Below are 27,120 nucleotides of genomic sequence, written 5' to 3' on the forward strand. Positions count from 1 at the left end.
GCAATAGGATCTGATAATGAATATGATATAATGGTTAGAGGTGTAAAGATAACTCCGAAATTATTTTATAACAATATAGATAGTGCAAGAAATATGGCCACAGATACATGGCCATTTCCCTTGGTTGGGGAAATACTGAATTTGAGGTGACTAAAAAAATGTCAAATGAAAATAGAAAGTTAACCATTGCATAATTTATTTTGAATTATATTTTAGTGAGTGAAGTAAGGTCCTAATTACTTTTTATTCCTTTTTTCTTTTTTTCTGAATAGCTAATTACCTCCAGGGCAAGTTCTATTTTAGCTTGGTCCCATGCACAAAGTCCTCTCTTGCCAAATGCAAACAAATAAAACAAAACCAAGAACCTGAGAACCCAAGAAGAATATTATTTCCTTCACACCAGGTATTCTTCCTTTCAATTTAACTAGACTCCACCACCCAAATCTAATGCAGAATCTTTGCTTCAAACTCATTCATGCTCTCCACCTACCATCAGTGTAGAGAATTAATATAAAAGGGTAGGCATTTGATTCTTTAAGACACCGTCCCAGTATTTGAGCTTTCCAACCTCTAGGACTTAGGCTTCAAACCATGATTATTCTTTGCCTTAAGCGTTGGGCCCTTCCCAACAGTTGCCAAGAATCTAAGGACTTTAACCTATATCCTATTCATCAGCCTCCCAATTGCCCAGGAAATTAAGGCGGCGTTAGGAATATGAGGAAAAGAGAAAGCATTTTTTGTTAGCATTATTCTTTCTGAGGGAATAATTTTCCTCCCAGTGCCCCCCAACCTGGCCCCCACCATTCCTTTTCTAATCACAGCCAGTGAAGGAAAAGATAATTTGGGTCAAGAGATCACTAAAGACCCTTACCGCCAAGGGGAGTGGGACGGCTGCCTGTGGGTCCAATTTCATTGGGTTCAAACAAAGGAAGAAATGACCTTCCAGAAAGAAAAAATTAATCAAATAGCAAAGGACACATTTACCTGAATAGAGCAGCTTGAATGATTTCATAGGTAATCTGGTATCAAAATTGGTGGCCTTTAAATGTTAAATTGCAGAGTTTAGACTGTGTCCTTTGGACTATAAAAAAGTCATGGGGGTGAACAATAAAAGTTGTCTCGATGAGACATGACACGATCCAAGAAATTTTTATGAACAGGAGTATGGCAACAGTGTGCAAGATTAATCAAATGGGATGGAGCAGGAAACCAATGTCTTAAGAGGCTTATTTCAAGACCAGATATGAAGTCGTAAAGAGGCAGGTTAACATGGTGAAAGTAGGAATGGAAAAAAGAAAAATTGTACAAAATCTACATGGAAACTCACCTACAGTTTCACAGTGAATAAGCTATTTTTATGGTTTCATCCTCTTCTAGTCCCAAAGGACAAATAGCTATCTACAGGACATTTCCTTAAAGATAAGCAGTAAATCTTATACCGTTACCATAGCTAAATGTGGTCGGTGAATGCCACACAGAGAAGTCAACTTAGTAGGGTACCTCTTACAGGAAAAGTAGAAGATGTACGTAAATAATCAGATTTAGCACTTTGTTCTATTAAAAGATATATTTTAAAGTGAGAAAAATTTTATAGGTTTTGAATATATATTTAAAATGTATGAGACAATACTTTGCAACATGAATAAATATACGTAAGGTCTACAGGCAAAAATACATACTAAAATGTATAAATAAACACATAAATAAGTAGTACATAAAAATAGCCTTGGGGTTCATATAACATCTAATTAAGAAAGGTAGTGATTAATCAATACACTTAAGCAAAAACTTACTGGCTGAATATTAACTGCAAAATTAAATATGAATTCCTCAATTTAGAGTAAATCAATCATAAAACAGTTCAGTCTACTCATTCATATCTCTCACTCCTCCTCTCCATGAACATCAGTGTTTTAATTAAGCTACTCTAGACTAAGCACCATTTCTGGAACATAACTCACTTTTGCATGCCCTCTTCCATCCACCTGGAATGCCTTCTTTTCTTTAATTTTCTTTTTTAAATTTTTATTTTATACTGCAGTATAGTTGATTTACAACGCTGTGTCAGTTTCAGGTGTACAGCAAAGTGATTTAGTTATACGTATACATATATCCACACTTTTTCAGGTTCTTTTCCCATATAGGTTATTACAGAATACTGAGTAGAGTTCCCTGTGCCTTCTTGACAGTGTAACCTCCTGGAAATCCCCTTATCTGTCAAAAGCAAAACTCAAATGTCCCCTCTCCCCCGACATCTTATCTTGTGATGACATAGTTTGTAAGTCTCTGCGTGATGAGATCGAATCTTTAATGCTACTGGCATAAACCTAGGACTTTCCACGTTTTTCTACAATCTTTACAAAGAGGATTGATGATGCTTGAGATTCACCGGGAAGGGAGAGCAGACGGGTCCAGGGAAGGTAGACTGCACACCCCTGGAAAGATATGTCTTCTTGTGTCATGAGGTGTACTCACCAGGGCCAGGTCTAAGAACCTGAGGAACTCTCTTGTGTGATGGCTTCTACCTTATCCCTCTTTAAGAAAAAGAGGAATGTAGTGAAGAAGCACTCCTGAGCAGAGTGGAGAGCATCTCACTGAGCCTGCATGGGAACGGGACGTCAGGGAACAGCACAGGAACCGCAGGGCAGCACAAATCTCCGACTCTCCCCCAGTACTTGAGCCTTCCTCCCCCCAGAACTTCGATCTCATTTAGGAAAACTCGATGCCTTGAGCCTTGGGTTCCAGTTGATCGGATCATGGTTTTCTTCACAATCCTCAGCAGTTCTGATATTCGAGCATTGAAGGCATCGCCTCTCAAAACAAAAACAACCACCTTGAAACTTGCTCCCTCCTTAGACTAGGTTAAGAAGTCCTTCTCTGTTCTCTCTTAATACCCAGGACTAATTTCGATCTGCATTTACCACAAATTAAAATGCCTGCTTTATGTTGTAGCATGACGGGCTTCTTTTCTTTCCTCTCCAGAGTCTGACACAACTGAAGCAAGTAGTAAATGTTGGTTGAATGCAGGCCAGAAAGACCCTATGCTAGGAATGTAAAGACAGAGTTCTGGGCTCAAAGAGCTCATAGCATGTAGAGTCAAATCTATGGATGTGTTCCCTTGTGATAATTTTCTATCCATTTAAAGAAATGATAATCCAGGGCAAGGATGGGGCAGAACTCACTGAGTAGATTAAGAAGCTAAGTATAAAACAAAAGTCCAGCTTCCCTGGTGCCGCAGTGGTTGAGGGTCCGCCTGCTGATGCAGGGGACGCGGGTTCGTGCCCCGGTCCGGAAGGATCCCACAGGCTGCGGAGCGGCTGGGTCCGTGAGCCATGGCCGCTGAGCCTGCGCGTCCGGAGCCTGTGCTCCGCAACGGGAGAGGCCACAGCGGTGAGAGGCCCGCGTACCACAAAAAAAAAAAAAAAAAAAAAGTCCTTTCATTAATGTAGAAATTAATTTGAGGATATCAATGAAAGGATGGAAACTTATTAGGAGTAAGTCAGTGTTATTATAATTTTATTCCTAATAAGTTTCCATGCCTTCATTTAAATCCTCAAATTAATTTCTACTTTCTCTTAGTTTGTCTAGCACTTTTGTTTTATGCTTAGCTTCTTAATCTACTGAAATATCTGTAAACTGGTTTGATTTTTATAGGCAACTACATCTTTAAATTTCTTTAATTTTTTTATTTTTTTAAATCCATTTTTGGCTGCGTTGGGTCTTTGTTGCTGCGCGTGGGCGCTGCGCGTGGGCTTTTCTCTAGGTGCAGCGAGTGGGGAGCTACTCTTCGTTGCGGTGCGCGGGCTTCTCATTGCAGTGCATGGGCTTCTCATTGTGGTGGCTTCTTTTGTTGGGGAGCATGGGCTCTAGGCACGCGGGCTTCAGTATTTGTGGCACATGGGCTCAGTATTTGTGGCTCGCGGGCTCTAGAGCGCAGGCTCACTAGTTGTAGCGCACAGGCTTAATTGCTCCACAGTATGTGGGATCCTCCCGGACCAGGGATTGAACCCGAGTCCCCTGCACTGGCAGGTGGATTCTTAACCACTGCACCACCAGGGAAGTCCCAAATTTTTTCTTTAAAAGTTAATTGATGACTTTCTATCATGTCAGGACTATCAAAACTGTTTCATTGATCTCTACAACTATTGTGAATGAATATTCGGTAGTATCTGTCTCTATTTTTTCAAAATGACCTCTTGTATTCTCAACATTTATTTTTCAGATTATTTTGATGGTGATATGTTGATTTTTCAATAAAGGATATATTTTAAAACTTTTATTGGAATTGTAATAAAGCTATAAATGTATCTGATATTTGGTGACCTCCTTAGGATAAAGCTACAGCCTTACATTTGTAAGTCTCTATTTATATATCCCAATTAAATTTTATAGTTTTCTTCAGGATCGTTTGGAAGAATTTACTGCTCTGCTATTTATGGAGAAACATGAATGAAGGAGTTCAGACTTCTGGAGAGACCCAAAGAGCCCCTGAATTCTTAATTCAAAAGGATAACAACAGGGAAGTAATACTGGCTGCCCACAGGGAAGGAAAAGAATAGCAGACATGGGGCTACAGATCCCTATTCAGATCTGAGCAACTGAGGTTCATGTTCATCCAAATTGGCCAGACTGGGGAGAAAAGTAAAAGACTGCTATTCACTACACCGTGAGAAATTTCTATTAAAAATAAAGTCATGCTTTTGTTTTGATTACAGGGCCAATGGACAATCTGGGGGGAGGGGTGATGGGCAGAGGTAGAACGAAATCTATAGCCAACTTGGTCATCTCCAAAGTCACTCAAGGATTACAGGGTCTTCTGCTCATGCAGGAGAAGTTCTGACCAACAAGTCTCCAGGGTCCAAGAAGTCTGAGCCAGAATAGAAAAAGCCCTTTTAGTAAAAGGATTTCGTGTAATGGTAGGCTATGAAGTACAAAACAACACCTCATTCTGCTAAAAAGAGAAAAGAGAGAGAGAACCTGTTCTTAGGGTAAAATTTAGTGACTGTGAAAGGAAGAGTCTCATTTTGAGGAACTGCTGGAATATGATAATTCTTATTGATAAAAGCCTATTAAGTGTTTGTGTTGGCAGATTTTTACAAGGTGTTTGTATTATATAATTTTGATGGGGCCTAAATAAACCTGACTTTAAAACAATCAGATAAACTTTTCTGCACTATAAAGAAAGGAATCTGAAGCTTTGCTGACTTGGAGAGTTCCTATTTGTGGGCACCTCCTCTCAACACTTTCATATACCATGCTGGTGTCACACTCTTCCTCAATACCAAGCCAACTGAAAAGTTTTGAGTTTTGAGTAGAGAATACCACTTGCAGTAGTGTTCTCAAGGCAAGAACATACTTTACACATCTTATAAGCCGGCAGATGCAATGGTACACAAGTTGTCTGCGGCAGATTAGGGTGCTATAAAGAATGTGTGTCAAGCTCTCACAGGAAGAACCAAACAGGGATGCCTAGGATTCTGAAGCAAAAATAAATCTTCCTTGAATGAGTAACTACCGTCCTTTTTTCAGAAACAGCAAGATTCTGGCTTGCTTCTAGATCTTGGTGAGGACAAAATGTCTAACCATTAAACATCAGAGAATTCATCTTGAAGGTGCCCCATAAATAACTGGTTGCATCCCATCCATTCGGCCAAAAAATCAAGCATTCATCCTTTCCTCTAAAGGAAGTGCCTGGAAGGCAAAAGTCAGTTACAGGAGCAGACAGCTCACTCCCCTAGCCTACTCCTGCCACACTGCTCTGATCTGGTCCCATACAACCAACCTCCTATATTAATTTGTCTTCCCCTCCCCTTTCATTGTCCCATGAGGGCAGAAATGTTTGCCTATTTTATTCACCTGCACAACCTCAATACTTTGAATAATGACTGTTACCTAGGAGATGCTCAACACATATTGGTTGAAATAATAAATGCTTTAAGATTAGATATTTTTGCAGAGATGGACAGGATGTTGCTATTAAACAGAAAAGGTACAAATAAGTTCAATATAGATCCATTTACAGTATCTGTTGGAAGAACCTGGGCAACATGGGAAAAGACACGAAAAACTCCCCCGACTCGCCCCTGCTCAAGCTATTGATTTTGGAGGAGAAAGAACAAGAGATGACACGGCTATTTTGGAGGAACATCCCAGAATACAGTAGCACTGGGACTCAGTTCAGACAGAGAGCTGAAAGAAATGTAGAAATGAATAAAATAAGCCCCTTGACGTAGAATTTTTGGTACTCGAGGGACTGGAGTTAAGGTAGTTTTTCAACACAAGACAAAAGTGTCCTCAAAAGAGATCCCAGTTCCTCGTTATTAACCATGCTGATGAGTTTGCCTCCACCGTAGAATTCTTGTCTATAAACAAGATACTTATGATCAATAGGTCAATCAGGCCCTGATACCTAGCAAATAAGAGTCCCAGGGGTACAAATCCAGAAGGCATAGGATGGCAGAGACACGTATTTCCAGACATGCAGTAAATTTCATTATTGCCCCAGAGATGCAGAAATCTCTTTCCATGGAAAGGGTCCGGAATAGCTTGGAATGAGGGCTGAAGTGTGTTTTGGGGATGTCACAAAGCAGAGATATCAATTCTTTTGTTTTAGTAATGGATATAATGTGTATTTGGGGGAATGTATATCCATGCTAAAAGTCTGACGCTGATTGTGTGATTATGCAGATGCTAAAACTTGCCTAAAGGAGATTTTAAAACTGAGAAGCAGGACCTGAGAGGTAATGTATTCCAACACCATGAATGAAACAATCCAACTGACTCCATAAGGCTCAGATCCTGTAGAAAGGGGCTAATGAGCTTTAAAAAGTGCTCACCTTTTAATCTCTTTCTCTGGTGGACTAGCAAATGACAACAAATCTTGACTGTAAAAGAAGAGAATATGGTAGTGACATATTTTGAGAGTTTACTCACCCTCTTGCAAAAATTAAACCCTGCAAATTGAAGTTTTAGATCTGATACAAAGATCCACTAGGGGCTTGGGATTTCTCCCAATGCAGGGAAAACTCTGCCTGACACAGGATCCTCCAGATCCAGAGAAGCCTAAGCTTGGGTGGTAGAAGTTGGTATGATGACCTAGTGACTGGGCAAGTGAATGAGGGTGTCTCCCAGCATCTAAAAAGGAAGGCAGATCTAGATATCAACAAACAAAAGGGATCTTAGGGGGATTAATCTTGGCCTTCTAGAAGTAAAGAGAGTGAGAGAGTGCCATGAAGTGAATTAGAGAAGGCTGAGGAAGAAGTATCCAACTGACAAAAATAAATATGCTTCGTCACCTTGTTAGCAAATCAGAGCCACCATCACCGCGTTTGGTGGGATCATCAGTAAGGCACCATCGTTACGACATCCAGATGCTTTCTAATGAGTGTAGCTATTATCATTAAAAAGCTGTTTTATTTTATTGAGCACCATGATGCATTTGGATAGGTGAACGTAGGCTTTCAAGAAAAGCTGATGACAAAGGAAAAGAGAAATTTCCTGAGATGCTGGAAGGCCAGACACCTTGTAAAATGAAGTAACACGTGGGAACCACCAACAAAAGAGTTGCTGCAAAGGCTTTAGGAGTAAGAAGGTCTGGCATATGATTTTCAGTTGTTTCTGGATGCATGCTGACCCTTTAGTGCTTCTCAGAAAACGTTAGGCATAAGTTCTACTCCATATAAATGGGGCTATAAATGGAAAGGGGCTCTAGTGCCTCACGTTTAGATGGATGCTAGGATGAAATAAAAGAACCCATGTACATCAGAAAGGAAAGAATCTCCAGGATTTTTTAACCACAGCAGGCCTTGTCTTTTCAGAATTTTGAAAAAGTTGAGTGTAGGTTTTTAACTTCCGCAAGGCACACAGTGGATATTTGACCAAATCTTCTAATTCGAAGATTAGGAAACAACTGTCACAAAGACTTCGTCCACTGCATTTAACTTCAAAGAATTACCTTAACTGTCTTCATGGAAAATGTGAGAGTTATGACTAATGTAAAGTTTTAAGAATAAAATAAAGCTGACAGAGAGAGAGAGAGAGAGCAAGAGAGAGAGAATTCTGAGAGGTACATTTAAAATTCTATGAACGTAGAGAATATAATTCCTGAACATACATGTGTGTGTTTAATCACTTCATGGCTTACTCAGATCCAAAATCAATTGCACTTTTTGTGGTTGGAATGAGTAGACACAGTGCTTTGGATTCGGTTATACATACAGCATTACATTTCATCGCTTAATTATCTTTTTTAAAAAGTTACTCAGGGACAGTCTTTTTTTTTTAACATCTTTATTGGAGTATAATTGCTTTACAATGGTGTGTTAGCTTTCTGCTTTATAACAAAGTGAATCAGTTATATATATACATATGTTCCCATATCCCCTCCCTCTTGCGTCTCCCTCCTCGCACCCTCCCTATCCCACAGCGCTAGGTGGTCACAAACCACCGAGCTGATCTCCCTGTGCTACGTGGCTACTTCCTGTTAGCTATCTATTTTACGTTTGGTAGTGTATATATGTCCATGCCACTCTCTCGCTTTGTCACAGCTTACCCTTCCCCCTCCATATATCCTCAAGCCCATTCTCTTAGTAGGTCTGTCTCTTTATTCCTGTCTTACCTTAGATTCTTCATGACATTTTTTTTCTTAAATTCCATATATATGTGTTAGCATACGGTATTTGTCTTTCTCCTTCTGACTTACTTCACTCTGTATGACAGACTCTAGGTCCATCCGCTTCATTACAAATAGCTCAATTTCGTTTCTTTTTATGGCTGAGTAATATTCCATTGTATATATGTGCCACATCTTCTTTATCTATTCATCAAATCATGGACAATTAGGTTGTTTCCATCTCCTGGCTATCGTAAATAGAGCTGCAATGGACATTTTGGTACATGACTCTCTTTGAATTATGGTTTTCTCAGGGTATATGCCCAGCAGTGGGATTGCTGGGTCATATGGTAGCTCCATTTGTAGTTTTTTAAGGAACCTCCATACTGTTCTCCATAGTGGCTGTACCAATTCACATTCCCACAAGCAGTGCAAGAGGGTTCCCTTTTCTCCACACTCTCTCCAGCATTTACTGTTCTAGATTTTTTGATAATGGCCATTCTGACTGGTGTGAGATGATATCTCATTGTAGTTTTGATTTGCATTTCCCTAATGATTAATGATGTTGAGCATTCTTTCATGTTTTTGTTGTCATTCTGTATATCTTCTTTGGAGAAATGTCTATTTAGGTCTTCTGCCCATTTTTGGATTGGGTTGTTTGTTTTTTTTGTTATTGAGCTGCATGAGCTACATGTAAATTTTGTAGATTAATCCTTCGTCAGTTGCTTCATTTGCAAATATTTTCTCCCATTCTGAGGGTTGTCTTTTGGTCTTGTTTATGGTTTCCTTTGCTGTGCAAAAGCTTTGCAGTTTCATTAGGTCCCATTTGTTTATTTTTGTTTTTATTTCCATTTCTCTAGGAGTTGGGTCAAAAAGGATCTTGCTGTGATTTATGTCATAGAGTGTTCTGCCTATGTTTTCCTCTAAGAGTTTGATAGTTTCTGGCCTTACATTTAGGTCTTTAATCCATTTTGAGCTTATTTTTGTGTATGGTGTTAGGGAGTGATCTAATCTCATACTTTTACATGTACCTGTCCAGTTTTCCCAGCACCACTTATTGAAGAGGCTGTCCTTTCTCCACTGTACAGTCCTGCCTCCTTTATCAAAGATAAGGTGACCATATGTGCATGGGTTTATCTCTGGGCTTTCTATCCTGTTCCATTGATCTACCTTTCTGTTTTTGTGCCAGTACCATACTGTCTTAATTACTGTAGCTTTGTAGTATAGTCTGAAGTCAGGGAGCCTGATTCCTCCAGATCCATTTTTCATTCTCAAGATTGCTTTGGCTATTCGGGGTCTTTGGTATTTCCATACAAATTGTGAAATTTTTTGTTCTAATTCTGTGAAATATGCCAGTGGTAGTTTGATAGGGATTGCATTGAATCTGTAGATTGCTTTGGGTAGTAGAGTCATTTTCACAATGTTGATTCTTCCAATCCAAGAACATGGTATATCTCTCCATCTATTTGTATCATCTTTAATTTCTTTCATCAGTGTCTTATAATTTTCTGCATACAGGTCTTTTGTCTCCTTAGGTAGGTTTATTCCTAGATATTTTATTCTTTTTGTTGCAATGGTAAATGGGAGTGTTTTCTTGATGTCACTTTCAGATTTTTCATCATTAGTGTATAGGAATGCCAGAGATTTCTGTGCATTAATTTTGTATCCTGCTACTTTACCAAATTCATTGCTTAGCTCTAGTAGTTTTCTGGTAGCACCTTTAGGATTCTCTATGTATAGTATCATGTCATCTGCAAACAGTGACAGCTTTACTTCTTCTTTTCCGATTTGGATTCCTTTTATTTCCTTTTCTTCTCTGATTGCTGTGGCTAAAACTTCCAAAACTATGTTGAGTAAGAGTGGTGAGAATGGGCAACCTTTTCTTCTTCCTGATCTTAGTGGAAATGCTTTCAGTTTTTCACCATTGAGGACGATGTTGGCTGTGGGTTTGTCATATATGGCCTTTATTATGTTGAGGAAAGTTCCCTCTATGCCTACTTTCTGCAGGGTTTTTGTCATAAATGGGTGTTGAATTTTGTCGAAAGCTTTCTCTGCATCTATTGAGATGACCATACGGTTTTTCTCTTTCAATTTGTTAATATGGTGTATCACATTGATTGATTTGTGTATATTGAAGAATCCTTGCATCCCTGGGGTAAATCCCACTTGATCATGGTGTATGATCCTTTTAATGTGCTGTTGGATTCTGTTTGCTAGTATTTTGTTGAGGATTTTTGCATCTATGTTCATCAGTGATATTGGCCTGTAGTTTTCTTTCTTTGTGACATCCTTGTCTGGTTTTGGTATCAGGGTGATGGTGGCCTCGTAGAATGAGTTTGGGAGTCTTCTTCCCTCTGCTATATTTTGGAAGAGTTTGAGAAGGATAGGTGTTAGCTGTTCCCTAAATGTTTTACAGAATTCGCCTGTGAAGCCATCTGGTCCTGGGTTTTTGTTTGTTGGAAGATTTTTCATCACAGTTTCAATTTCAGTGCTTGTGATTGGTCTGTTCTTATTTTCTATTTCTTCCTGATTCAGTCTTGGCAGGTTGTGCATTTCTAAGAATTTGTCCATTTCTTCCAGGTTGTCCATTTTATTCGCATAGAGTTGCTTGTAGTAATCTCTCATGATCTTTTGTATTTCTCCAGTGTCAGTTGTTATTTCTCCTTTTTCATTTCTAATTCTATTGATTTGAGTATTCTCCTTTTTTTTCTTGATGAGTCCGGCTAATGGTTTATCAATTTTGTTTATCTTCTCATAGAATCAGCTTTTAGTTTTACTGATCAGGGACAGTCTTGCTTTCTAATCAGACCAGGTGAAAATGATCTTAAGTTGATGAGTCACTCTGTAGAACTCAGACTGAAGATTTGATACATGATATTCATATTTCCTTCTACATGTTTATGCAGTATCCTTCAAGGTGTTTTGAGCACTAAATAACTGATGACTAAAAGAAAAAAAGGGAGGGAGGCACAGAGAGGAGAAGAAGAGGGAGGGAGGAGCGTCTGAATGTGCTAATACATAGAAAACTGGCTAAAATATTCATAAGATTTGGTCATTTTATTTCTAACAATTTTCAGTGCTAATGGAGGAGACATGAAAACTGTTCTCCCCCAGGAGGCATTTATTTTATTTATGTTTATCACTTGCTTTTTTTTTTTTAAGTCTTTTATCTTGAGATGATATAAATTCACAGAAGGTCAAAGATGTTCAGAGATGTTCTGTGCACCCTTCACCCAGGCTCCCTCGATGTTAACATATGACATAACTATAGCACAATAGTAACACCAGAAAAATTGAAATTGGTGCAATTCAAAAAGCTTATTCAGATTTCACCAGTTGTAAATGCACTCACTGGTATGTGTGTGTTGTATGTGTAGCCCTGCAAAGCTTTATCACCCGTGTAGCTGCCTGTAACTACCACACAATCAAGATATTTAATTGTATCATCACAAGACTCCCTCCTGCCATCTGCTTAGAGTCTCTCCACCAACCGGCATCACTTATACCTCACTACCACTAATCTGCTCTCCATCCCTATAATCACATTATTTCATGAATGTTAAATACATGTAATCATGTCATATATATTCTTTTGAGGTTGGCTTTTTTTTCTTCAGCATAATTTCTTTGAGTTTCATCCAAGTTGTCGAATTTATAAATCAGTTTTCCTTTTTACTGCTGACTAGTATTCCATCGTATGGATGTACCACTGTTTATATAACTAGGGACTGGCTGCTGTGAATATCTGTGTACAAGTTTCTGTATGAAAATCTAAGACTGCCTTAGATTGAAATTGCTGGATCATATGGTAAATCTATTTTCAGTTTTAAAAGGAACTACCAAACTATTTTCCAGTGAGGCTGTACCATTTTACATTTCCACCAGCAATGCAAGAGTGCTCCAGTTTTTCCACAACCATACCAGCATTTGATGGCAAGGATCACTTTTTTTTTTTCCCATTCTGAGAGGTATGTAATGATAGCTCCTTGTGGTCTTAATATGCATTTCTCTAATGGCTAACAATATTGAACATCTTTTTATACACTTATCTGCCATCTGTATATATTCTTTGGTGAAATGTCTGTGCGTATCTTTATCTTTTGCTCATTTCCTAGCTGGATTGTTTTTGCTTCTTTTTCAATGCTGAGTTTTGAGAGTTCTCCATATATTCCAGAAACACGTCCTTTATTGAAATGTGGATTGCAAATATCTTCTCCCAGTTTGTAATTTGTCACTTCATCCTCCCGACAAAAGCTTTGAATTTTGATGAAGCACAATTTGGGCAGGGGGGCAGGGGGTTGTTTTTAGTGTCGGTCTGAGGACCATTTGCCTATTCTTGGTCCCAAAGATTTTCTCCTATGTCTTCTCCTAGAAATGTTAGTTTATGTTTTACGTGTAATTCCATGAACCATTTTGAGTTGTTTTGTGTTAAGTGTGAGACTTAGGTCCAGGTTCATTTTTTTAGCTACGGAGGTCCAATTGCTCCAGCAGTGTTTTTTGAAAAGGTTATTCTTCCTCCATTGAACTGCTTGTGCTCCTTTGTTAAAAATTAATTGGACGTATTTGTATGGGTGCACTTCTGGGTTCTCTATCCAGTTCTGTCCAGCTCTGTGCGTCCTTCCTCTAGGACCACAGCGTCTTGAATACTGTGCCTATACAGTAAGCCTTAACATTGAGAAGACCGATTATTTCCACATTATTATTCCTCCCACAAAACTGTTTTGGCTATTCTAGAGACTTTACCGTTCCATAAAAATTTTGGAATTCATCTATGTCTACAAAAAAACCTTGCTGAAATGATGATAGAAATTGTCTTAACCCAACAGATAAATTTAGGGAGAAATGACATCTTTACTATATTGAGTCTTCTGATCCATGAACGTGTAAACTGTTTCTTGAACCTCACTATTTCCAAATTCATTTTTTACAGGACACTGACACCTCTGTGAGGCACTAAGGTGGAGGTGTCATGTTTGAGTATTACATAATTAAGCCAGTGCTTTTGGTAATTTCTATTATCTACACCAATTTGATACTTTGACAAGCTTATCCCGGTCTGAATAACTTCCTTTATATACAAATTTATCACAACATTTATCATAATTACAGCTGCTGAAATACATGTTAATCCCACTTGAGAGGGCTAGGGACTATATCATTCATCACTGTATCCACAGTCCTGACTTGAGTGCCTGCCACATCGTGAAGACTCAACAATGTTCACTGAATGAGTGAAACCATTCTTTAATCAATGAGGGAATATCTATATGTACTTATGTCAGATTTTTAAAGATCTGGGGTGTCTGAATCTTCAACACAAACTAGGAATGCTCTCCCCTAGGAAGCTCCTCTCTTTTGCTTTGTTTTGCCATACATCATACTTCTAATGATAACATATATAATACAGCATAAAATCATATACATAAATACACGTGTATGTGCACACACATCCACCTACATACACACTCTTACCAGGGCAAAAAATTACCCATTAAAATCTCAAAATGTAATGACACAGTTAGGCAATGTGCCTTTATCTCTAAGATATAATTCGTTGACTGTAAAGAACTTTCCCAACAGAAATTTGAACCAGAAATTATATCCATTTTGCATATATCTTGTGTCGCAGCCAGACTTAATCATCCAAATCTTCGCTAAAGCAAAGCTAACCTTTAGTACACGCAGAGGAGAAAGATCCAAAACTGGATTCCCAGCAGGTCACTTCGTGGTTTAAAATTATTCAGTAGTCTCCCTCCTCCATCAGCCAAAAAACTCTAAAAATTTGAGAGAGGCATGGAGTGCTTTCATGATCAGAAAGCTCCCTACCTTCACAATGTTATCTCCTGGCATTCTCCAGCCCCTGGCTCGCCAGTTCCTTATGTTCTCCATGCTCTCTCGTGGTTCTGCACCTTTGCACATTTTATTCCTTCTGCAGGTTCCTACCACACTGACCTGCTGGACTCACTCAAGCAACTGGTCCACTTCAGATCCTCCCCTGGTCCTTCCTTTCCTTGTGCTCTCACGACACCTGCAAGTTGATCACACCATGCTACATGGAACTCTTATTTACTTTCCCAGCTACTGTAAATGCCTTTATAGCATGGTTTCCTTTATAATAGTACCTGACAGGCAGGTACTTGAAATTTCTTGAGATAAAGAGAGAAAGAAATAGACTGACATTTCTAAGATAAAGAAAACTCGACTAAGTACACAAAATTGGGTAGCGATAGAATAGTACGGTAGAGTGGGCCTGGGTTTGAATCCCAGCTCTATCATAGTTACATGGTCCTGAGAAAATCATTTAGTTTTGCTGAGAATCAGTTATTAATAGTTTTGTTATCTAATCTGGAGAAAAGAGAAAATAATACCTAATTTTTATTTTATGAAATACAGCAGGGCTTCCCTGGTGGTGCAGTGGTTGAGAGTCCGCCTGCCGATGCAGGGGATGCAGGTTCATGCCCCGGTGCGGGAAGATCCCACATGCTGCGGAGCGGCTGGGCCCGTGAGCCATGGCCGTTGACCCTGCGCGTCCGGAGCCTGTGCTCCGCGACGGGAGAGGTCACAACAGTGAGAGGCCCGCGAACCGCAAAAAAAAAAAACCAAAAACAAAAAAAAAAAACAACATCTATCCTGTAGCTTCTACTGGCCTAGATATAGTAACAGACACCAGATCCACACACACACACCCCAGAAACAACAAAAAGACTGACCACACACACACACACACACACAATTTCAAGGCAATGAACCTCAGGCAACAGAGGATGGTATTCCCGGAAAGATGAGAAACAAACGAGGTGAGCCCTACAGTTGCTTCGATTTACTGTAACTGCTTTGAGAAAGTTGCTCACAGACAGTAAGATCCAGATGGAGCCTGGCAGCCTCTGAACTGAGAAGACAGAGCTAAGTGTCTGGAAAAACCAAGGCAGCGAGAAATCACAGGATTCAGTACCAGAGAGGAGAGGGCTGCACAGGAAAAAAACTCTGGAGATAAGCAGACATTCTCAAGTACTCAGCTGACTGCTGATTATCACATGCATGCCAGGAAACTAAGGCTGGGAAAGAACCAGCAGTAACAGTGCCTGGCAAAGAACACAGGCTCAGGAACTGTACCCAGGCTTACACCAAATAGCCTGCAGAAACTCAGGATGCCCAGGGCTAGAGGACTCAAAGGGTCTTGCCTCAGTAGTGGGAAATAATAAACCTTAGTCTGAGCACTGCTCTGGGGCTGCCTGACAAATTTCAAAAGCAAGACCTGAAAGGATCAAACAGTTTCCAAATAACAACATTCCAAAATAAAGCTCGGAATATTTACAGAAATATAAAATATCTGTCTCAAAGGACAGAATTCACAATGTTTGGAATCCAATACAAAATCACTAGGAGGGCTTCCCTGGTGGCGCAGTGGTTGAGAGTCCGCCTGCCGATGCAGGGGACATGGGTTCGTGCCCCGGTCCGGGAGGATCCCACATGCCGCGGAGCGGCTGGGCCCGTGAGCCATGGCCGCTGAGCCTGCGCGTCCAGAGCCTGTGCTCCGCAACGGGAGAGGCCACAACAGTGAGAGGCCCGCGTACCGCAAAAAAAATGCAAAGAAACCAGAAAATACAATCCTTTGAAGTTCAAGTTCTTTGTTTCCTTCTCACATGTGCTATTTTACAGTTTGTGGATACTTTTCTCACTAGGAAAAAAGGACAACAAACCATGAGAAATGTAATCTGCACTGCTTTCGGGATGTTGTAAGATTTTACTTAATGCTATATATTACTTATTTGCTGTCCTAGATCACTGATGGAAGAGAACAGAGCTCAAGGCACAGAGATTGATATTAGAAAAAGTTTTCATTTGTAAGCAAAATTTAGAAATGAGTAGTCATTACAGACTCCATCATTAGCAGAAAAACGAGTCAACTGAAACTGCTCCAGAATTGACACAGATGTTAGATAACACAGAAGGACAAGAAGCACCTTTGTACCTGGAAAGACCAAGTTATTGGGAAGTGGGAACCTTGGGAGTAGAGGAAGGGCTGGTGAGAAAACAGAGTGGATAAAAGGTCTATTAGTACCAACATCCCCTGTTCCATCACACACAATTAGGCAAATATCATTCCCTGACCCCCAGAACACCGGACGATGACAGAGGTTACACCAGGGTGGACCAGGGTAGACCAGGGAGAACAGAAAGTGGGGAGGGAGGTGGCACTGTCCAAGACAGGGGGCTTATGCTAAAGGCTGCTATTGTAAGTTAATGTATAAATGACTTCTTTTCCAAGATTTAGGGGATTCAAATCTGGACAAACTAGCCCAAGAGGTAAGAACTACAGATGGGGGCAGGGGGTGGGGGCGGGGGAAGGGGAAAATGACAAAGAAACAGTCAGCTCCTCTTCGTATCATCCCCAGTAAAGTCCACAGGCAACAAATCCCATCCATTCATAGAGCTTCCAGTTAATTTTTGGTCATTCACTACTAAATTAATGAAATGTAATAATAAAAAGACCTGCACCGAGGTACATCATCATGAACTATCAGAAGAATGGAGATGAAAGTTTTCAATACCTAGAAGCGAGTCACTCAAATGATCATGGGGTTCTCAGCAGCAGCACAGGAAAATAACAGACAGTGGAACAGTTCCTTCCAAATTCTAAAAGGAAATAATTTTCCAAAATAAATTTTGTATTTAGTCACATGTAATGGTAGAATAGCAATATTTTTAGACATGTCCCAGCTCAAAAATCTTTCCTTTTAAAAACCCTTTCTCAGGAAGCTTCTGGAAGATGTATTCCACCAACAGAAAGGAGTAAACAAACTTAGAAAATAGGAGACTCCAATATGAGAAAATGAGGACAATCCCCAAGATGATGGAGTAATGATGAACTGAGGTCCCAGATCAACAGAGAGAAAAGAAGCCGAAAGAGTTGAGTCCAGAATGAAGCATGAAGATGGTTCAGTGGGAGGGCAAGGGGTACCTGAGTAGCTCCACAGAGAACAAGTGAGGATTTGAGGCTGTTTCTGACCTTAGCACAACCTGAACCATCCTGACTGATACAATCCCTGATGTGTCTGACCACACTGAGAAAGCCTTTATATATAGTTCTGTTAGAGTATTGCGGGAAAGCTAGGCAAACAAACCAACAAACCCAAAAAATGAAACTGATTAAATTCCTAAAGAGCAAAAAATCTGAATAAGAAAAAGTTAATCATAATACATTACTACATTACTCAGCTCTGAGCAATATTTCAGTAGTCGTAAAATATACATCCTTGGCATCCCCTAAGCAAGCAGGACTATAGTGGGGAGATGGGGAACGGAAGGTGTGTGTGGTGGTGGTGTAATCGGACTTCTAACTCCTCATCTTCTACAGAAGGAAGTCAACAAATACTGCCAGAGACTAAAAAACTAAGAAATATACTACAGTGAGTTAAAAACTCTATAGAAGAAACAGGTAAAAGACTGAAAAGTGTTTCTGTCTGAAAGGTAAACCATGTTGTTTTAACATGTTGATAACATGTTGGCAGGAGCCAAATGTTTGGTTTTAATAAATTTATTTATTTATTTATGGCTGCGTTGGGCCTTTGTTGCTTCCCGCGGGCTTTCTCTAGTTGCGGCCAGTGGGGGCTACTCTTCATTGTGGTGCGCAGGTTCTAGGCGCGCGGGCTTCTCATTGTGGTGGCGTCTCTTGCTGCGGACAGAGCATGGGTTCTGGGTGCGCAGGCTCAGTAGTTGTGGCTCGTGGGCTCTAGAACGCAGGCTCAGTAGCTGTGGCGCACGGGCTTAGTTGCTCCGTGGCATGTGGGATCTTCCTGGACCAGGACTCGAACCCGTGTGCCCTGCATTGGCAAGCGGATTCTTAACCACTGCGCCACCAGGGAAGTCCCGGGCCAACTGTTTCTGTTGGTCTTGTTTTCTTATTCTAAGCCTTAGGATAACTGCTGACTTTTTGAACAATGTACATGTATTTTGATAAAAACACTTTTTCAAAACCAGGTCATTTATTCTCAAGGAATTACAGCAACTACAGCTATTTACAAAACAAGCAAGATTTTACAACAAATTAAACTTTAAACATCAGTCTATATGGAATACAATCTTTTTAGCATTTAGCTTTTAGCTATTAATATCACAAAGGCTTAGTATAAGATCACATAAATGGGGCTTCCCTGGTGGCGCAGTGGTTGAGAGTCTGCCTGACGATGCAGGGGGCACGGGTTCGTGCCCCGGTCCAGGAAGATCCCACATGCCGCGGAGCGGCTGGGCCCATGAGCCATGGCCGCTGAGCCTGCGCGTCCGGAGCCTGTGCTCCACAACGGGAGAGGCCACAACAGTGAGAGGCCCGCGTACCGAAAAAAAAAAAAAAGATCACATAAATGCTAATCTGTGGCAAGAAAATATAGATTAGGTTGCAGTGCTTCACTTTTTTATATAATAGAAAAATTGTTTTTACATATTTAGGGAGTGGGAAGCAGGAGATATTTTTCCTAAGTATTTCATTTTTGTAACTTCCCAAATCCATATGCTCACAAAGGCACTACATTCTTTTATCTATTTATTACTTTAAATTTGTATGTTACCTTAAACTTTTAAAAATGTGAGGGAGGAAATCTGGTGGGAAAACGCAAGGAAAAGGCACATCACCCTATCTGACATTTTAAGCTCTCTCTTTAGACTCAATATGGTAAGAAATAAATTATAACTTCTGATAATGTATAATTATTGTCATGGGTTAAAAATGCAAGGTCTTACACCCCAATGTTCATAGCAGCACTATATACAATAGCCAAGACAGAAACAACCCAAGTGACCATCAACAGACAACTGGTTTAAGAAGATGTGGCATATATACAATGGAATATTATTGAGTCATAAAAAGGAACAAAATAATGCTATTTGCAGCTACATGAATGGACCTAGAGATTGCCATACTGAGTGAAGTAAGTCAGACAAGGAGAGACAAATATTACATGATATCACTTATATGTGGAATCTAAAAAAGAATACAAATGAATCTACTTACAAAACAGAAACAGACTCACAGACATAGAAAACAAATTTATGGTTACCAAAGGGGAGAGGGAGAGAGGCAGAGACACATTAGGAGTATGGGATTAACAGACACTACTATAACATAAAATAGGTAAGTAACAAGGATCTACAATATAGTACAGGGAGCTACATTCAATATTTTGTAATGACCTGAAAATTATAACTAAGTCACTTTAATGTACACCTGAAACTAGCACAAAATTGTAAATCAACTATACTTCACTTTAATAAAAACCACCAACAACAACAAAAATGCAATCGCTAATGTGGGCACCTTCGGTATTAAACAAAAAGAGTTCCTTTCCTTTTTATGCAAACAGGCAAAGTGAATTTGCAAAAGTGAAGCTGAGATTTGAGAGGATTTGGGGAATTAGGTAGAAGGACAGAGGGCAAATTGTGCAAGCTGCCTTACCAAAAAAGGTTTAGTTAGAATTTCATGCTCCTGGTTTGGGCAACTGGTTGTGTGTTGCTACCATTCCCCTAAAACAAAATACCAGAGAAGAGATAGTTGTAAAGAGATAAAATTAATTTTGTACATTCTACACTGAGGCATCTCTTGAACGTCAGCTATGCAAAGACGCTCAGTGGGAAAAGGTAAATATAATTTTAGGTATATATAAATTTACATAGAGGAGCAAGACAAATATAGAGATTTGGAAATCATCAATACATCATTACAGTTACTAAAATTTGAGTGAAATGGACTAGAAAGAGGTAAGAAGTGAAGAGAGCAAAACACGAAGAAAGGGCCCTTGGTAAACCATAATTTTTAGGAGTAAGTAAAAGAAAGGAAAACCTATAAAGGAGAACTAAGAAGGAACGTACAGGACATAAACTAAAGGAGAATGATGTTGTAGAAATCAAGAGAAGGAGGTTTTGGGAATTCCCTGGCGGTCCAGTGGTTAGGATACTGTGCTTTCACTGCCAGGGCCCAGGTTCAATCCCTGGTCAGGGAACTAAGATCCCACAAGTCGCGGCGTGGTGCTGCCCCCAAAAAAAATTTAAAAAAAAAAAGAGAGAGAGAGAGAGAGAAAGAGGTATCAAGAAAGAAGAAGAGGAGAATCAGAGAAAACTGTTCATTGGATCTGGCATAATAAAGATGATCAGAAACTCTAACAGAAGTGTCAGTGGAGCAGTAAGACAACAAGAAGTACAGGAAGTGGAGGGTAAATAAGAGGCAGAAAAGAAAACCAGAGGCTAGAAATGAATGGCGAGAATCCTGGAAGTAAAGTGGAAAGGGACTGAAGCTCTTGCTGACAGGTGAAAGTGAATCAGTTTGGTGCCAGTGAAGACATGGGGGCTGCAAGGTCAAGAAGTCATACAGTGGGAGGTTGCAGGGTATGTTCTCAGAAGTAAAGCAATTCTGGTCACAGGAGGGTCCAGCCTTATAAGAGGATGCTGAAGAAAGCTGGACGTGAAAGTCATCAAAATAAAGGAACCATAGAGGCAAGATCCAGAAAGGGTCGTTCACTAAGGTAAGGAACCTGAAAAGGGGAATAGCAGAATCTGGGATGAGAAGAAAATATGGAAGCTGTACCCATACCCTCCATGACTATGAAAGAACCACTAAAAAGTTGGGAGAACACAGCGACAAGGAAAAAACAAAGGTCATAATAAAAAAAATGCACCTCAAAGATATGGAGATGTAACGGTCTATAATTTATAAGGTCAGCAACACACCCCCAGACCTGTGGTATGTGGAGAACAGCGTGAAAATGGGCAGTTTTCATGGAAAAGATGTTCACATTACAGCTTGGTTCCTATTAAAATAAGCAGATGCAGTGAACTCTCTTCCCTGGTGGCACAGTGGTTAAGAATCCGCCTGCCAATGCAAGGGGACACAGGTTCGAGCCCTGGTCTGGGAAGATCCCACATGCCGGGAAGCAAGTAAGCCTGTACACCACAGCTACTGAGCCCGTGCTCTAGAGCCCGCAAGTCACAACTACTGAGCCCACGTGCCACAACTACTGAAGCCCGCGAGCCTAAAGCCCGTGCTCTGCAACAAGAGAAGCCATCGCAATGAGAAGCCTGCGCACCGCAATGAAGCAGCCCCCACTTGCTGCAACTAGAGAAAGCCCGCATGCAACAACGAAGACCCAACGCAGCCAATAAATAAATAAATTTATTTTTTTAGAAAAAGATTTAAAATAAGCAGATGCAGCATCATGGATGGACCTAGATATTGAGTGAAGTAAGACACAAAAAGACAAATATCATATGATATCGATTATATGTAGAATCTAAAACAAAGGGTACAAATGAATTACTTACAAAACAGAAGTAGAGTCATGGATGTAGAAAACAAACTTATGGTTACCAGGGGATAAGAGGGGGGAGGGATAAACTGGGAGACTGGGATTGACATATACACACTACTATATATAAAATGGATAACTAATAAGAAGCTGCTGTATAGCACAGGAAACTCTTCTCAATACTCTGTAATGGCCTATTTGGGAAATCTAAAAAAGAGTGGATATATGTATACGTATAACTGATTCACTTTGCTGTACATGGGAAACTAACAAAACGTTGTAACTCAACTGTACTCCAATAAAAATTTTAAAAAATAAAATAAAATAAGCAGATGCAGTGGACTCTCTTTGAAAAGTACTGAGTGTGTAAGAAAATGTATTTATGATGGTGCAGGAATTCCAGAAGATTCCAAAGAAAGTAGGGTTAGCAGAGAGGACAGTGTCTGCACAGTTAAATCAGCAGAGTGTGGGGATAAGACAAAGAGAATACAGATGAATGAACATATTCCCAGGAAAGGATATCACCAAACATTGCCGTGACTAGAAATATTGTTGTCAAAAGGAAAATCCTGCCTTTTTTCCCTAACTGAATTTTTTGTTAATAGTAAATTGATAGGCTTTGCTAGAATAGGAACCTTGGGACTTAGGGTGAAATTACTTGGCTTCAAGATTCTATAATGGAATTCTGCTTAAGTTTCTAGGAAGACAAGTGGAGAGAAATATACAGCCAGAGGAAAATAGTCAAGACAGCTACTAAAATAAAAATTGAGAAAAAAAAATTTTTAACCAGTAAGTAGTAGAGTTTACAATTTCTTCCACTATATCTCACCATAACAAACTATATAGTTTTCACAGGTCCTTCCCTTGATCTCTTAACTGCAGTATTTAATAAGTGCTCAGGGAAGAACAAAAGTCTCGTCGTCTGTGACTAATGAAAGAAAGAATTCCTCACCTTGGAGCTTGACTCTCCAAAGCACAATCACCATATTTTGTTAAAATAGACTCAAAACCTAGGAAACAAAAAACAGCAATAAACTTTCACTATCAAGATTCAACTTTTTTCAAAGCTACTTTATCTCACTCCCAAAGGCAGTAAGATTACTACCCTCATTTTATAGTTGAGGACTCTAAGACTACAGAGATTAAATAATTGCCCAAGACCACACAGTTACTAAGTACTATTTCAAGACTGAGTGGCTTTTTTGTTCTTTTCTTGGCCATGCCACGAGGCATGCGGGATCTTAGATCCCCAACCAGGGATTGAACCAGGGCCACTGGCAGTGGAAGCATGGAGTCCTAACCACTGGACCGCCAGGGAATTCCCAAGAGTGAGTGGCTTTTGAATATCTCAGCTTTTATAGTTCAATGTGAATGTGAATTAAATAGTATTTGAATGGGGATGAAATATGCAGGAAAACAAAAAACAGGAAAAAAAATAAAACATTTAAAACAAAAAGCTGCTGCCCTATTGTCTTGGGAGTAGTATGCCATAAATGTGATGATTTACTTGAAATAATAAAAACCTGACTATTATTCATTTACCTCATTAGCTTTTCCTAGCAGTCAAGGTCTATGTGTGATTTGTTCATCTTTTTCCTTTCTTTTTGTTGCTACCAGCACAGGGCAAAATAGAGACTTTACTAGCAAGCAAAAGCATTATCTTATTGTAAGCATTTTGAAATTTCATAAAAGCAGTAGCTTTTATTGTTATTGCTAAAACATGCACTGACATGTCAATTTCCTTGCTTTTTCTTCTTTGCTTTTGTTTTGCCAATGATATGCATGTATAATGATATAAGGAAAATACATAAGGAAAGTAAATATATATGATGAGACAAGGATGATACCCAAGGAATGTAGAAAAGACTAATATAGCACTCCCTAGGCAACCATGTTATAAACTTCTTTTTTACAATGATCTAAAATCTGCATAGTTATGGGCACCAATTAATAATAACTGTATCTAGAAACTGAAACATATTTCTAGAGTACAGTATGGAAATACACGTTAAAAGCTTTAAAATTGACATGGTAATACCACATTTAGGAATTTATTTTAGGAAAATCATCAGCAAGGCCTTAGAAATGCTTACAAATATTTAGAGACAAGAATGTGAAATAGCATGAAAGCAACCTACAGCCTAATAACAATATGAATTAGATAAATATGCTCACTCATATCATGGAATATTACACAATCATAAATAATCTCATTTCAGGAATCTACTTAAAGATACACTTCACTTAACAGATTTAATTAGATCTACTTAACAATATGTTAAGTGAAAATAGCAGTTGACAAAACTGTTTCTTTGAGAGGACAGACAGCAGAAGTAAGAAGAACTACAATCCTGCAGCCTGTGGAACAAAAACCACATTCACAGAAAGACAGACAAGATGAAAAGGCAGGGGCTATGTACCAGATGAAGGAACAAGATAAAACCCCAGAAAAAAAAACTAAATGAAGTGGAGGTAGGCAACCTTCAAGAAAAGGAATGCAGAATAATGATAGTGAAGATGATCCAGGACCTCAGAAAAAGAATGGAGGCAAAGATCGAAAAGATGCAAGAAATGTTTAATAAAGACCTAGAAGAATTAAAGAACAAACAGAGATGAACAATACAAAAACAGAGATGAACAATACAATATCTGAAATGAAAAATACACTAGAAAAATCAATAGCAGAATAACTGAGGCAGAAGAACGGATAAGTGATGTGGAAGACAGAATGGTGGAATTCACTGCTGCGGAACAGAATAAAGAAAAAAGAATGAAAAGAAAAGAAGACAGGCTAAGAGACCTCTGGGAAAACATTAAATGCAACAACATTTGCATTATAGGGGTCACAGAAGGAGAAGAGAGGGAGAAAGGAACCAAGAAAATATTTGAAGAGATAATAGTCGAAAACTTCCCTAACATGGGAAGGGAAATAGCCACCCAAGTCCAGGAAGTGCAGAGTCCCAGGCAGGATAAACCCAAGGAGAAACACGCCAAGACACATAGTAATCAAATTGACAAAAAATAAGGACAAAGAAAACTTACTGAAAGCAACAAGGAAAAAACAACAAATAATATAGAAGGGAACTCCCATAAGGTTAACAGCTGATTTCTCAGCAGAAACTCTAAAGCCAGAAGGGAGTGGCATGATATATTTAAAGTGATGAAAGGGAAAAACCTACAACCAATATTACTCTACCCAGCAAGGGTCTCATTCAGATTTGACGGAGAAACCAAACGCTCTACAGACAAGCAAAAGCTAAGAGAATTCAGCACCACCAAACCACTCTACAACAAATGCTAAAGGGACTTCTCTAAGTGGGAAACACAAGAGAAGAAAAGAACCTACAAAAACAAACCCAAAACAATTAAGAAAATGGTAATAGGAACATACGTATCAATAATTACCTTAAATATGAATGGATTAAATGCTCCAAGCAAAAGACACAGGCTTGCTGAATGGATACAAAAACAAGACCCATCTATATGCTGTCTACAAGAGACCCACTTCACACCTAGGGACACATACAGACTGAAAGTGAAGGGATGGAAAAAGATATTCCATGTAAATGGAAATCAAAAGAAAGCTGGAGTAGCAATACTCATATCAGATAAAATAGACTTTAAAATAAAGAATGTTACAAGAGACAAGGAAGGACACTACATAATGAAAATGAATCAATTCAAGAAGAAGATATAACAATTATAAATATATATGCACCCAACATAGGAGCACATCAATACATAAGGCAACTGCTAACAGCTATAAAAGTGGAAATCAACAGTAACACACTAATAGTGGGGGAATTTAACACCTCACTTACACCAATGGACAGATCACCCAAACAGAAAATTACTAAGGAAACACAAGCTTTAAATGACACAACAGACTAGATAGATTTAATTGATATTTATAGGACATTCCATCCAAAAACAGCAGATTACACTTTCTTCTCAAGTGCGCATGGAACATTCTCCAGGATAGATCACATCGTGGGACACAAATCAAGCCTCAGTGAATTTAAGAAAATTGAAATCATATCAAGCATCTTTTCTGATCACAACTCAATGAGATTAAAAATCAATTACAGGAAAAAAAACATAAAAACACAAACACATGGAGGCTAAACAATACGTTACGAAATAACCAAGAGAACACTGAAGAAATCAAAGAGGAAACCAAAGAATACCTAGAGACAAATGACAATGGAAACACGATGATCCAAAACCTATGGGATGCAGCAAAAGCAGTTCTAAGAAGGAAGTTTATAGCTATACAAGTCTACCTCAAGAAACAAGAAAAATCTCAAATAAACAACCTAAACTTACACCTAAAGGAACTAGAGAAAGAAGAACAAACAAAACCCAAAGTTAGCAGAAGGAAAGAAATCATAAAGATCAGAGCAGAAATAAATGAAATAGAAACAAAGAAAACAATAGCACAGATCAATAAAACTAAAAGCTGGTTCTTTGAGAAGATAAACAAAATTGATAAACCATTAGCCGGACTCATCAAGAAAAAGAGGGAGAGGACTCAAATCAATAAAATTAGAAATGAAAAAGGAGAAGTTAAATCAGACAGCACAGAAATACAAAGCATCCTAAGAGACTACTACAAGCAACTCTATGCCAATAAAATGGACAACCTGGAAGAAATGGACAAATTCTTAGAAAGGTATAACCTTCCAAGACTGAACCAGGAAGAAATAGAAAATATGAACAGACCAATCACAAGTAATGAAATTGAAACTGTGATTAAAAATCTTCCAACAAACAAAAGTCCAGGACCAGATGGCTTCACAGGTGAATTCTACCAAACATTTAAAGAAGAGCTAACACCCATCCTTCTCAAACTCTTCCAAAATGTTGCAGGGGAAGGAAAACTCCCAAACTCATTCTATGAGGCCACCATCACCCTGATACCAAAAGCAGACAAAGATACTACAAAAAACAGAAAATTACAGCCCAATATCACTGATGAATATAGATGCGAAATTCCTCAACAAAAGACTAGCAAGCAGAATCCAACAACACATCAAAAGGATCATACACCATGATCAAGTGGGATTTACCCCAGGGATGCAAGGATTCTTCAATATACGCAAAACAATGTGATACACCGTATTAACAAATTAAAGAATAAAAACCATATGGTCATCTTAATAGATGCAGAAAAAGCTTTTGACAAAATTCAACACCGATTTATGATGAAAACTCTCC

At 39.1% G+C, this 27,120-nt stretch overlaps 1 protein-coding gene across 18 annotated transcripts in view; it reads right to left on the reverse strand.

Annotated features, from left to right (window-relative positions):
- The window catches only part of KCNT2 (potassium sodium-activated channel subfamily T member 2), a 372,254-nt gene that overhangs the window by 321,970 nt on the left and 23,164 nt on the right, over window positions 1-27,120 (reverse strand). Inside the window, exons 2-3 of one of the 18 annotated variants that reach the window (XM_067729792.1) lie at window positions 22,856-22,913; window positions 20,061-20,128 (exon numbers count right to left, since the gene is read on the reverse strand). The exons of 13 other annotated variants lie outside the window; for them this stretch is intronic. The gene's annotated coding sequence lies outside the window, so the exon portion shown is untranslated. Of the gene's footprint in view, window positions 1-2,475; window positions 2,535-17,163; window positions 17,249-20,060; window positions 20,129-22,855; window positions 22,914-27,120 lie in introns of those variants that run through there. 4 more of the 18 variants (XM_067729793.1, XM_067729794.1, XM_067729791.1 and 1 more) reach the window with 4 other exon arrangements.

This window comes from Pseudorca crassidens, chromosome 2, assembly GCF_039906515.1.
Source record: "Pseudorca crassidens isolate mPseCra1 chromosome 2, mPseCra1.hap1, whole genome shotgun sequence".
Lineage (NCBI taxonomy): Eukaryota > Metazoa > Chordata > Mammalia > Artiodactyla > Delphinidae > Pseudorca > Pseudorca crassidens.